Raw genomic sequence first — 13,420 nt, 5'->3', positions numbered from 1 at the left:
TTTATTGAAATTTACTGCTTTTACTTTTTGTTTCTTTTCGCATCTGAACGGTTTTTTTAGTACATCTTGATCTTGAACATTTCCATTGTAAATTTTCGGTTCAACTTCAAAGAAAATGAGTCGCTGATTTAAAGAAAATAAATATAATTTGTGCAAAAAGCTTCTTAGTAGCAGAAATTGTCTGCTGCTCCTTCAATCTTGTATGATCGATAATAATTTTCCATCTATTCTCGCTCTCTGTGCGCGCTTCCTTCATAACATTTCATCACAGTCCTTTTAGCCTTGTGCATTCGATCGATTAGTTTCCAACCTTACAGGCACATCTTTATTGAAATTTACTGTTTTTACTTTTTGTGTTTTTTAGCAGCTGAGCTTAAACGATTCGGAAATCCTCATCAAACCTCTAGCACAACTGCTTTCTCATCCGCTGCACTTTTCAATAACTTGACCGAATTCAAGTTTTAGCTTGAATGAAATGTTCGAGATGGATACATATAATGAAAGCTTCCACTTGTTTCAAGGCTGATCTCTAACCGATTCGACCATCATTGATTGAATCTAATCCCAGCTAATTTCTCGAGAACTATGTTTGAGATTCTTAACTATTATACTGTGCAAAATTACATGCAGAGAAACATTCTTAAACGACATCTACGCATGCATGGAAATTCCTTAAGCTCTTATCTAAAATTCCATTCTGCTCAAATGATGTGAGAAATTGTCTAATCGTATTTTCTTTCTGTAGGGATTGAATGAGAGATTTTGGTTATTAGTGGTGCCAGAATTCAAAATCACCGGAAAATTGCGAGAAAGATCGGACATAGGCGAGGTCCATGACTGACGTCTGAGCACTTCAAAAGCCTCACAGTAAGGTTTGTGCTCGATGTCGAATAAAAAGGAAAAACTGGAACAAAATAATGGCAATAGTACTATATCGTTGAATATTGAATCAAATTCAAGCTCAGGTCTTAACATGGCTGCAAAGGAAAACATTGAGAGTAAGAAGGGGAAAGTAGATGCCAAGAATACTGTGCCGGTTCACAAGTTATTTAGCTTAGCAGACACCTTGGATATTACATTGATGACTATTGCTGCTATTGCATCCACTGCCCAAGGGCTTACAGTTCCAGCTATGACCATCTTGTTGGGGAATGCTATGAATGCGTTCGGACATAATACAGATACCCACAGTTTGGTACACGAAGTAACCAAGATAAATCTTATTCCACTTCAGATTTAAAATAACAAAATAGATTTTTCGATCGGAAAAAGGAGGACTACTGAAATTATAACGCACAACACTACTGAAAAGTTAATTGTACTTTTATAGGGCTTGGAATTTCATCATCAAAATGCCGATTGTTGTTCGCGTTGACCCTAGAATGCAACTGAAATTAATATTCACTATTTATTTAACACATAACACATAAGAACATGTCTTTTTTTCAGAACGAAGCCTTATATTATATCACTAATAAAGTTACATTATAAACATGATTTTGTGCGAGACAAAGTTACAAAAAACAAGATCCTGAGCCTAAATAGATTCAACACCATCAGGACAATAGTGATGTCATAGAGTGCATTTACAGATGAGTTGTATGTAAGAAGAAAACAAAATCTGTTGCAAAAGGCTGAAGAGAATATCATATTCCTCAGTTGACGCTGAGCTGTAGGAACATATTAATAAGTCCTCCCAATAAAAATAACTTTGTGTCATCAAAAAAACCTGTTCCATATAAGTTATAGTAAGAGGTGAAAAGGGTGTATGAAAATTATGTACATTTCAGAACATAACTTTTGTTTAGTAAAAGGCACCATCTAACGAAGAGGTACATGCCTACCTCGTAGAGGACACTGTTTTTGCAGCCAGGCACATAACTTTCCAGAAAATTTTACACAAAAAGCATATATATATATATGAACATACAAAAATTTCCCAACAATTGAGCGTTTATAGGGCGTTTCTGAGAGTTCATTTCCCCTTTAGTGTTATCCTGAACAGATTTAACAGTATGAACTTATGTAACAAAAATTTAAAAAAAAAAAAGAAAAAACAATTCCGAGTGGCAAGCAAAGTAATCTTTAACCAGGATTTGGAAAAAACCCCATGTCGAATGTGGGCATGCGCCCATGTAATTTCTATATACCATTTATCAGTGTTTTCCTGTAAACCTTTTTTGCATCCATATTATATTTTTTTCCAATGTGCTGAATTGTGCAACTGTATTGAGCTTTCCATTGAAGATCAATTCTTTCCATGCATCCTTGCAGTCTAGGGTTGTTAATGGATGCCTTTCCCAAGACTTTGTCAATTATTATTTTGGAATCACCATATATATGTAGCTAAGGGATACCCATGACACTGTTGAACCATAGGAGACCCTAGAGAGCTACCACTTCTGCTTTAGTATTAGAACCACTACCGCACCTCCAATGCACCCTGTATGTCAATTCAGCATTTAATGCAATCAAAAAGCCACAGGCACATTTGTTTCCCTACGCTGCTCCATCAAAAAAACCCATACGATAAGTTAATTGTAATTCTTTCTTCATTTTGGAATCCTCTTTTGTGATTAAAGGTTTTGCAGAATATAAAGAGAGATTTATGATTATTTTATCTATAATTTTAGAGAAATCTTCTCTACTGTTATGAAAGATGCTTCTATTCCTCCACTTCCAGACTTCCCAGAACATGACTAGAGGTATGATTAGCTAGGTTGTTTTCTGTTTACTCCACCATTGTAAAGACTCTCTAATACATGAGTGTTGTATATAAGGAAAGCCGATAAGTGAAGATAGTTTTTTCCAAATCCAAGTTGTAGAAGTGCAATGTAAAAAAATATGGTCATTTCCTTCCGAGTGGTTTTTGCATATGTAGCATATCACAGGTCCATACCAATTCCTTTTTGAAAGTTTTCCCAAACAAGGTTTTTGTTATGGAAAACAAACCAGGTAAAAATTATAACTTTATTTGGGGCTTTTGTTTTCCAAAAAACATAGAAGGTGTGGATCTCCTCATTCCTCATTGCTTTCCTTGTTGCTTTCCTTGTTAAAATCAGCTATGTATCTGCTACAACTATGTTATTAGAATTCATTTTTCTAGACCATATACCATACAATTTTATCTTGGGAACCTATTCTGCATATGCCTAATTGTTGTTTCAGGGATGTGATAATCCTTACCCATTCATATTGCATATGATCAGTTAGGCCCAGTTCTTCGGAGATTTCCTTTCCAGCCAGTTATAAAACATGTACTTGGAACATGAAGTTAAAAAAGTTAATTTAAAGTATTTCCGAGAACAACATGGGCCAACATTGTAAATTGGAACATGAAGTTAAAAAAGTTAATTTAAAGTATTTCCGAGAACAACATGGGCCAACATTGTAAATTGGAACATGAAATTTGACAATTTGGAAAGCTCCATGCGAATGCGAACCACACAATATCCAAATCCGAAATTTGTCCATTGCTGTAATACCAATATCATTTAATAATGGTTCAATGAAAGATTTTAGTTTGTTATATGACAATGAGTTTGATATGTGCCTTAACATTTATAGATGTAAAAGGCCTTAGTTTTGCTCTAAGATACAATATAACATTCTCAACATTCATGAGATGATTGATAATTTAGTATTTTGCACTCATTTAGTATATTATAATTGGGCAGCATTTCGTACTTTTAAAGGCACTTGAACATCTTGATTAAGTAGCAAATATGGTGAATGGAAATAATTGTTGGCACAATTTTTTTCTTTCTTTCCATAATTTTTGTTTATAGGAAATTCTATTGTACTAAAAAGAACAACATTGGTTTGGAAGGAACAATTGAACACCTAAAGCTCTTCAAAGCAAACTAGGTGTTGGTGCAATCTTTTATCAATGCTTGTGTTAGAAAAAGAACATTGATTAAGTTCTAAGCTTCTAAAAGAGTCTAATCAGGTAAACAATTGTCTATGGATTTTAAGAGTCAAATGTCATTATTCACACAAATTCTAGGTAAGGTCATTATGGCCTCGTAGCTCTTTTTCCAAACATGAAATTGCAAAATTTAAGTCATAAAATAAGAACTTACTTAGCAATAGTTTGAAATTTTGCAAATATGAAACTGAAATTAGAATTTTACAATCTTGGTCAAGGAACTAGATCCAAACTTACATGCCATTTTTGCTGGTGTACATCTTTCAAATGAAAATTGAAGCATGAAGGTGTCATACCAAAAGTTGTGATATAAACTTAAGATTGTAAGTAAGGCCAATCATCAAAATCCCAATGTACCATGTTTTCTCATAACTAAGATTTAATGATAAGAATTGTAGTCAATACATGTTATATATTAACCACTAGGGAACTCCGCTCGTGTGACCTTTATAAGGTCTTCTTTTAAAGATGCTTATTCTCCTATTTTTATCATAGTAAAAAATATTGAAGAAACATTTGTTTATGCATTATTGCATATTAAATATGGTATATTGAGCTTGATAAAAACATGTTAAAGATTTTAAATTATGATGTGGGGTACTTTGGTTAACAATATCTAAGAAGACACAATGCAAGGCTATTGCATCTCTCATATTTATTGAATCACCTATGTAAATTGGTCATAAGAATGCTTTTCGATTGATTGTAATGACTAGCTAAATGTGCCAAGTGATTTATGGCATTTTGACAGGCATTGTAGAAACTTAACGTTATTACTTAAATTTTGATGTTGAATTTTGATGTTGGATTTATTATTTTTGTTGTTTTGATTGTTTCAGGTAGTTTTAGATTATGTTTACCTAGCTACTTGTACCGCGGTTGCATCATTCTTGCGTAAGATATTACCTCTCACTTTTACTTTACGCTTTGCCTTTTTATGATCATGATTCTTGTTTCAATCCCCCAATGTTTGTTTCTTGTCATTTTCATTGCTTAGTACTATTATAACAAATCAGTTAAATGAGTGTGAAAACAAATTTTGACATTTCTTGTAGATCATGATAATTCATGATCTAACTTAATACATTTTATGTGGCAGAGGTGTCTTTTTGGATGTACACAGGGGAAACACAAGCTACTCGTATTAGGAGTTTCTACTTAAAAGCTATTCTAAGGCAGGAGACTACATTTTTCAATTCGATATTGAGACGTCAACGGGAGAGATTATTGGAAGGATGTCAGGAGACATTGTCCTTATTCAAGATACAATGGGTGAAAAAGGTAAATAGTAATTGTTATTACAACACTTCCTTTTAGGAAACCCGACCTGGGTAAAAATGCATAGGATTCATAGCTAAATTTTCCATTAGAATGATATCAAATTTCCCACCAAATGAAAGAAATAAAACTATATCTAATTTGCCACCAAATGAAAACAACATAACTAAAACATTTCTCCATCTAGTCATCCACTAACCCCATAAATTACATCAATCGCCTCTTTATACTAGCCTACATCCATTCTCTTTATCAATGAATTATCTTACATAACAAGATTAATCACTTTCTACTTCCTATGCCATGTAATACATGGCTTATATTTCACATACTAACAACATACTCTATTCTATATAGCAACAATCTTATGTTCCATAACAAAATTCATTAACCTAATTGATTAGTGTTAGATATTCGAATCACAAACTATACTTATGTCCCAATTAATTCATCTAGTCTTGCAAGTTGGTTATAGAAAAATAATTATAACCTTTGAAGGTTAATTGGAAAATGTGGGCACATTGAAAGGGTTTGTAAGGAGAAGCATGCTAACATGACACTCTTCCCCTTATACAATTGGCATTATCTATGCGTAGAATGCTTAATGAAGTATATAGGCAAAAACAAAATTTATATATCATGGAAGAACTATATGATCTCTTTAATGCAATAAAATTGGAGATATGATATTTATGAGGTTAGCCAAAACATTCAAACATTATTTATAAAAAATATTGAAGTGATTCTATTTCAAATTTTACAAAGAAAAACATATATATATATATATATATATATATAGATATATATATGGGGTCTAGGGGATGGGATTATGGTATAAAGCATTATCATATTTAAGGATGACATGTTGACATGGCTTTATGTTTTGGCGTTTATAAGTCACATGAAGCGGGTTGAAAGGATAAACATGCTAACGTGTCACTCTTTTGTCTTTTAAAACTATTATAACTAGTTAGTAGGGTATTTAATAAAAAAATAAGAGAAACAATAAACTTTCAATGTAATGGGAAAACTATTAATGCATCTTGCAACTTTCTCAACATCCTCCTCTACATGACAAGATCTAGTGTTTAATTTGTAAAATCCATTATATTCTTTAACTCACATAGAATTTTGTCTAAGATTTTGTAAATGTTTAAAAATATTTAACTCATAATCTTTGGGTAAGAGCCTTATTTTATATTTTTCCACCATTAGGTCCCAATCTTTGATTCTAGAATTTCCTTTCCTCTTTCATTATGTTTGTACTTCATCCCACCATAGTGTTGCATTGTCTTTTAGTTAGGTCACTGCATTCTTTACTCTCTTATCTTCATAAACATCCTCATATCCAAAATTCGTATCTAAAGCATTGATCCAATCCTTCATCTCATAAACATTCAAGTTACCTTCATATGTTGGTTCCTTAATTTTTGGATTAGCAGTCATCTTGGCTATTATTTTGAAAAATTTCTCTTTTTTTGAATCTTCCACTTCTTCCTTAGTGGAATATTCTTCCTCTACTTCACTGGTATTTACTATTTCATATCCTCTCCTCTATGTAGTCTACATTTCTGCGATTCTTTCCTAAAGGAATCCTACCTTTGTTTGGAAATATGCATTTTCTATAGGCCTCCCTCAACCTTCTCCTCAAGTTGCTCCTCTAGTTGCTCCTCATTAGTCTACCTTTTCTTTCTCTTTCTCTTATACCAATATTATGTTGATAGTCTCATTTTCCCCCAAATTCACTATCATCTACATGCTAAGAGGAATGGTCCATAGGACTAATGTTGTGACCACAGTCCCAAACCCTAGGTGTTATGCTTCTTGGACTCCTCGCAACTTCCAATGCTTTCTTTATTTTTCTCGAGGGTTTTTAAAACAACCAATGTGATGATGGCAGTAACAAAACTTGGAATTGTCATGTCATGGCCCATCCATTAGGTCTTTTAGTTGATAAGATTACTTCATTGCTCGTTAATACTTGCAAATTTCAACACTTCCACAATCAGACGATGGGGGTGACAAAACTACAACTAATGTGAAGGTTTTGTCTATTGGATTTGTTAATTGATAGGACCACCTCACTGTTTATCAACTCACGAGATTTGGTGCTTCCCTGGTAGGGTGATGGTGGAATGATGGGGTTGTGTTTGTCATGGAATATCTCATCAATCAGGATTTTTAGTTGAAAAAATTGCTCAATGCTTATCAAATCTTTTGGGAAAAGGTTTGATCTACCAACATCTATGTTGGGCATGGAATCCCCCCAAGGCATGTTCTGGGCCTTAAAGCCCAAGTTTTGACCAAGTATTTTGTAAAAGTTCTGCAGATTATGGGCGCAGAGCGCGAAGTTATAATACTCACAGGGTTGTCCACCCTCGTTTTTGTAATGTAATGTTAGCTTGATAGACCTACCCATGGTCCGCAGACCATGGGATTGTATAAATAGAGCGAGGCTCTAAGTGTAGAGATAGTGAAGATAGAGAGGAAGCATGATAATTCTAAGAGATTGAATCGAAGCGTAAAGTGTGTCTTTGGGTTGTAGAGTAGGAGAAGGCTCTGCAGCTGAGTGCTCTGGATGGGTCGAGTCTATAATCATTGAAAGAATTAATAAAGAGAAGTTTACCATATTACTGTATATCTTTCCCTGTTTTAATATATTATTGGGTTTAAATTGCAAGCATGCTATTTATTTGCTGCGCGAACTCTTATGAATGTGTTGTATAAATAAATATAACGTAAGACATCCATTTACGCGAAGATAATTGACTAGGCATAGGAAGATAAGCAAGATCTCATGTGCGACTTAGGGGAATAGCGCAGAGCGCCGCTCCAGTAGCACGAAAGCTCCTTAGCCCCTGGTTAGGGCTGCACAAAGGCAAGAATATCAGGGTACGAAGGCCTGGGAAGTGCGCGAAGCAACCTGTGCGAAGGGACTAACCGTTGGACTAGTTCAACCTATCAGACATCTCAAGGGTGCAGAAACCTAGTTCCAACACCCCCCCATACTACTTTGGGTGAGTCCTCAATCTGCACTTTTTGGACTGTTGCCGAAAGGGCTAGTAGTACAAAGATTTGTTTGACTAATTAACTCTGAACCTGGGTCAAGCCCCAACAAGCCAGCAAATGGTTCCATTGTCGGGACCGAGATCTGTATAGAGATGTCTATGTCATATCACTAGAATCTGACAAAGAAAGGAATTGAAATTGGTTGGATAGAAAGATTCACGAGTTCATGATGCAAGAAAATAGGAATCCACGACTATCAAAGGAAGAGTGGTTAGACTACTACTTATATACAGAGATCCATGAAATTTTCTTTGCATCTTCCCCACTGAGCTATATGCATGGATCACGAAGCTAGCAGACAGCCAAGGAAGGTGTAAGCTCGACAAACCTATTGTGTGGACTCCAGAATTGGTACACAGATTGGAAGCATTGAAGGATAAGATTGTGCGCGTTTTTTATCACTGGCTCGATTGAATCATAGGAGGATTCATCACCGAGTTTGCGGCAGATACTTCAATCAGCTATAGCGAGGCAGAATGATGCTTCCTCAAAAGGCCGTGATGTAAGTACATTAAATCTTTGAACACTTGGATTAAAATTCTACTATGTGAAAAGTGAGTTATGCAAATAAATTGATGTTTGGGGCTACGCAAAGCGGGAGAATCTACAGAAACAAAGGTACTGCCGAACTAGAAACTATCCCCTTGATTTCACCTCCGAGAGGGGGCGAAGAAGAGCTCGTGAAGGTCTCACCAAGAAGTGCAATCAATTTGATAAGGCAGAGAATTCCGTGCATACCACCCCCACCCACACCACCGCCAGTTTCACCCTCTTCACCTCCATCTTTGCCCATACCACCTCTGCCACCACTACAGAGCAATATGGCGAGCACGATAAAGTTGCCAATGTTCAAGGGAGTAGGAAATGAAGATCCAGACCAATTTTGGTTCGTGATAAAAGCTATATGGGAAGTGCAAGGAGTCACGAACGACAATATAAAGAAGGCAATGTTGGTCAGTGCTTTGCAGGATCGTGCACTGACTTGGTACATAAACATTCCAATGACAGTCTGAATGCAGGGATCATGGATATCCAAGCTGTGCTAAACAAATAATTTAGCAGCCCAAAGTCAGAGGTGCAGTCGATCATTGGGTTCAAGGAAATCACAATGCTACCAGGCAAGACCCCTTGGGAGTTGGATCAGAGAATGAAGTGCACAATTCGCGAAGCTAACATGACATTGACAGATGGACAACACCACGAATGGTTTGTAGCATTATTAACGCTGCATCTACGGAACATGCTATCACAACAGAGGCTAACCACTCAGGCCGAGGCCTTGGAGGTCGGGATGAGATTGCACGAGACCCCGATACAAGATTCCAATCTAGGAGTTTAGCAAATTCATGCACAGTTGAAAAACTTATGCCTTGAGATGCAGAGTTTGAAACAAGACAGGATAGCTCGCCCAGAAGTGCGCAATGAGGTATGGTGTGTAAAGTGCAAGGGCTAGGGACATGACAAGGACCACTACCCAGTGTTCGCAAATTACCTCACGAGAGGAGGACCAATGCCATTGAGATTGGAGGCACAAGCAGGACCGAGCATGGTGCCTACACTATGGTGCATGATTTGTCAGATAGGAGGAAAGCATGCTACAGATAATTTCCATTTGTTGCAGAAGTACACGTAGAATTCACAACAGTTGTTCTGTAATTTCTGTAGATCAATGGGACATGATGAGCGCACCTATAGAAGTTATGAGATGATGATGGATCAGACTCCTACCTACAGAGTTCAGGCCGAAATTCAACCCCTTGATCAGAACACAGGGATGGCACGAACTAGATTTCAGGGGCACGGACAAGGCTGGGGTGGAGGAGGACCAGGAAGAGGTCGCGGACAGTTGATATGTTACAATTGCGGAGGGCCAGGACATCATTCCAGCGATTATACAAATCCAACACAGCCATCATGTTGTATTGTACATTATTTGATCATGAGACAGAGGATTGTCCCACGCTGAGAGCAAGGTTGCTCGATAAAGGAGCACTCCAACCTCCCTTAACTCAGAACCTGCAAATGATGAGGTCTAAGTCATGCGAGGAAGACCATAATGTGAATTTTGTTCTTCGAAGTGGAATTACGACGGGGGATGACAAAGGCAAGCAGCTTGAAGAAAGTACTTAGGTTTGCAAGGCTCCAACGAAGGAACCAGAGTTTGATTTGGGGTGCGCTAAGGATACCTTCATGGAAGCCAAGAGGAGCTTCACTGATGCCTCCACTTTAGGAAGTAATGACAAACTGGAGCCGGAAATGGACCCATCTATGCTCACCACGTTCCTGGAAACATGCATGAAGTTGCTACGCGACAACAAGGCTGTAAAGGGGTTGTAAGAACTCATAAATAGATGCGTTGGGACCACGCAAGGAGAACCGCGCGTAGTCTGGAAGCTCAGAAAGCACACAACACAAACGGGAAGGGAGATGAGATTGATCGCACAGATTGGAGAATATAAGATGGACCAAGTGATTCTGGATCTAGGATCGAACGTGAACATCCTGCCGAAGCAGACATGGGAGCACATGGGAAGGCCTACAATGCAATGGTCTCCTATCCAACTACGAATGGCGAACTAGAAAAAGATCCTACCTATGGGGAGATTGCAGGGAATCATAGTAGATATCAAAGGAGCAAGAGCGCTAGCAAATTTCAAAGTGATAGAGATTGTTGATGACAACAATCCCTACCCTGCACTATTAGGAATAGATTGAGCCACTGACATGAATGGGGTGATAAATCTGAAGAAGTGAAAGATGATTTTTGAGAAAAAGTCTCTCTACGTAGTTGTACCTTTAGACCCTGTAGAAGGATCGCGCTACACGAACCCAGTTCATGACTATGACAACGACGATGGCTTGGACTGCATCTACAAGATAACCACATGACAGCAAGATTGGGTGAATCCGACCGCAGATGGATGAATCTCATGGGAGCGCGAAAGCTCATGCACATCGGATTCGAACGAGGAAATAAAATGATGGCAGAACTAGTTACATGAGGTAACCACACTAAATTGTAACATGATGATGAGATCGTTGCACTACATATCAACGAAGGTAAGTTAGCTGCCTACGTATGATGGGTTAAGTGAGGTGGATGACTTCCTGAGTCGATTTGAAAGAGAAGTGGCGAAACAACAACGTTTCAAATCTTTGAAATGGGTACTACTTGCTACACCCGCGAGGTGGTGGGGTATGCACCAAAGAAGCTTTTAGGACTGGCATGAATGCAAAAGGATAATGCGCATGCGGTTTGGGAAGCCTCATATGTGATTAAAAGACAAGTATGACGGACAAGATGATCCGTACACGCACCTCACAAAATGGACAAAGGTCTATGGGGAAGAGCCACAACCTGAGTGGGTGCCCATGTTATATCATACCCTGGATATTATACCCATGAACTGGTATATAGAGATGGAGCTCTGCTATGGAACGATTGAATGGGATATCTTGCATGAAGGATTCTTTTTAACCTTCACGTTTGAGGATCATTGGTGGGATACTATTGATGATGCGCTACAAGAAATAAAAGCAGCTATTTTTAAAATACCCTAGGAGCTAATGGAGGTGCTTCAGCCTAAATGGGCAACCCAGCTGAGCTGCGCGCTAGAGTGTTACAACGTGAATCTTGAACAAGACGATGAAGATCCGAGAAAATTTAACATTCCAGAAACTGAAGGCTATCACGAGGTTCAAGGGCCATTGATTGAAGACCCTGACATAACCGCGTTGGTAAAGATGAAGCAAGTAAACATTGGTATGGAGGTCGAACTGAAGTATGCAACACTCGGTGACTACTGGGATGACGCAACGGTGGATAAGGTCATTGAGTTACTTCGCGAGTATCAAGACTTATTCCTGACCAAGACCACGGACTGAAAGGGGATCGTTAGCGATTTAGGGATGATGAAGATCACCTTAAAAACCGACGTTAATTCGGTTAAGCATAGGCCTTACCACTTGAATCTGAAGTACAAGGAAAAGGTCCATGCAGAACTAGACAAAATGCTTGCAGCTGGAATCATTGAACTAGTGGAAGAATCCGACTAGGTAAGCCCTATGGTAGTGTAGGAAAAGAAGCAAAAGGGTGAGATAAGAATATGTGTGGACCTCAGGAAATTGAATGACACATGTGTGCATGACCCATTCCCAACTTAGGGTCACTGATGGGTTCTCACGGTGCCACCAGATGAAAATCGCGTTGAAAGACAGGAGCAAGACCACCTTTGCAATTGAGTGGGGCTTCTTTCAATACACCGTTATGCCATTTGGGGTGAAGAATGCACGGCCATATTTTTGTGCATAGTTGTTGCAGCATTTAAAGAGTATATCCACAAATTCCTAGAGGTCTATCTGGATGTTTGGACTGTATTTGGATTAGTTAAGCACCATGTAGCGAGCTTACACTTGATGTTGGATACTTGCCAATGCCACAAAATCGCATTGAACCTCAAGAAGTGTACATTCCCCATTCCCTTTCGGAACCTGTTGGGACATGTGGTCTGCAAACAGGGACTAATGGTAGACCCTGCAAAGATTGCAGTAATTCTTAATTTGGAAGCACCGCGAAGTGTTAAATAGCTGCACACTACCCTGGGACATATCGGGTACTACAGGAAGTTCATCAAAAGGTATGCTCAGATCACAACACCAATGGAGAAACTATTGAAAAAGGATGTCACATTCTGCTGGAATGATGATTGCATGAAGAGCCAAGATGTAATAAAAGAGAAATTGTCCTCCGTGCCAATCCTGGTCTTCCTAAAATAGGATGTGGAGTTTCATGTCCATGTTGACGCGTCATGTATAGTGCTAGGAGCAATACTCACATAGGAGGGTGGAGATGGCTTGGATCACCCTATCACGTTCGCAAGTCATAGGTTGTCTAAAGCGAAAAAGAACTATTCCACAACTGAACGCAAGGGGTTGGCTATGGTGTACGCGCTCCAAAAATACTGGCACTATTTGCTAGGGGGACATTTCAAGATGTATATAGACCATTCCACACTAAAACACTTGGTTAATAAGCCTGTTTTGGGGGGGCACATATGTAGGTGGCTCTTATTGTTCCAAGACTATGATTTTGAGGTCATTGTGAAGCCTGAATGCCTAAACATAGGACCGGATCACTTGTCGCGA

General features: G+C 38.2%; 1 pseudogene across 1 annotated transcript in view; it reads left to right on the top strand.

Annotated features, from left to right (window-relative positions):
- Positions 1-883: 883 nt before the first annotated feature.
- LOC149171813 (ABC transporter B family member 4-like) overlaps positions 884-13,420 on the top strand; it is a 31,162-nt pseudogene continuing 18,625 nt past the window's right edge. The window contains exon 1 of the transcript XR_016259248.1: positions 884-1,195. The product of XR_016259248.1 is annotated as an ABC transporter B family member 4-like (transcript). The remainder of the gene's footprint in view (positions 1,196-13,420) is intronic.

Source organism: Pinus tabuliformis, chromosome 4_2 (assembly GCF_031772625.1).
Source record: "Pinus tabuliformis cultivar Carrire ecotype Pingquan chromosome 4_2, CPIR1, whole genome shotgun sequence".
Lineage (NCBI taxonomy): Eukaryota > Viridiplantae > Streptophyta > Pinopsida > Pinales > Pinaceae > Pinus > Pinus tabuliformis.
The sequence above is the reverse complement of the archived record's forward strand: the minus strand, read 5'-3'. Positions and strand labels throughout refer to the sequence as shown.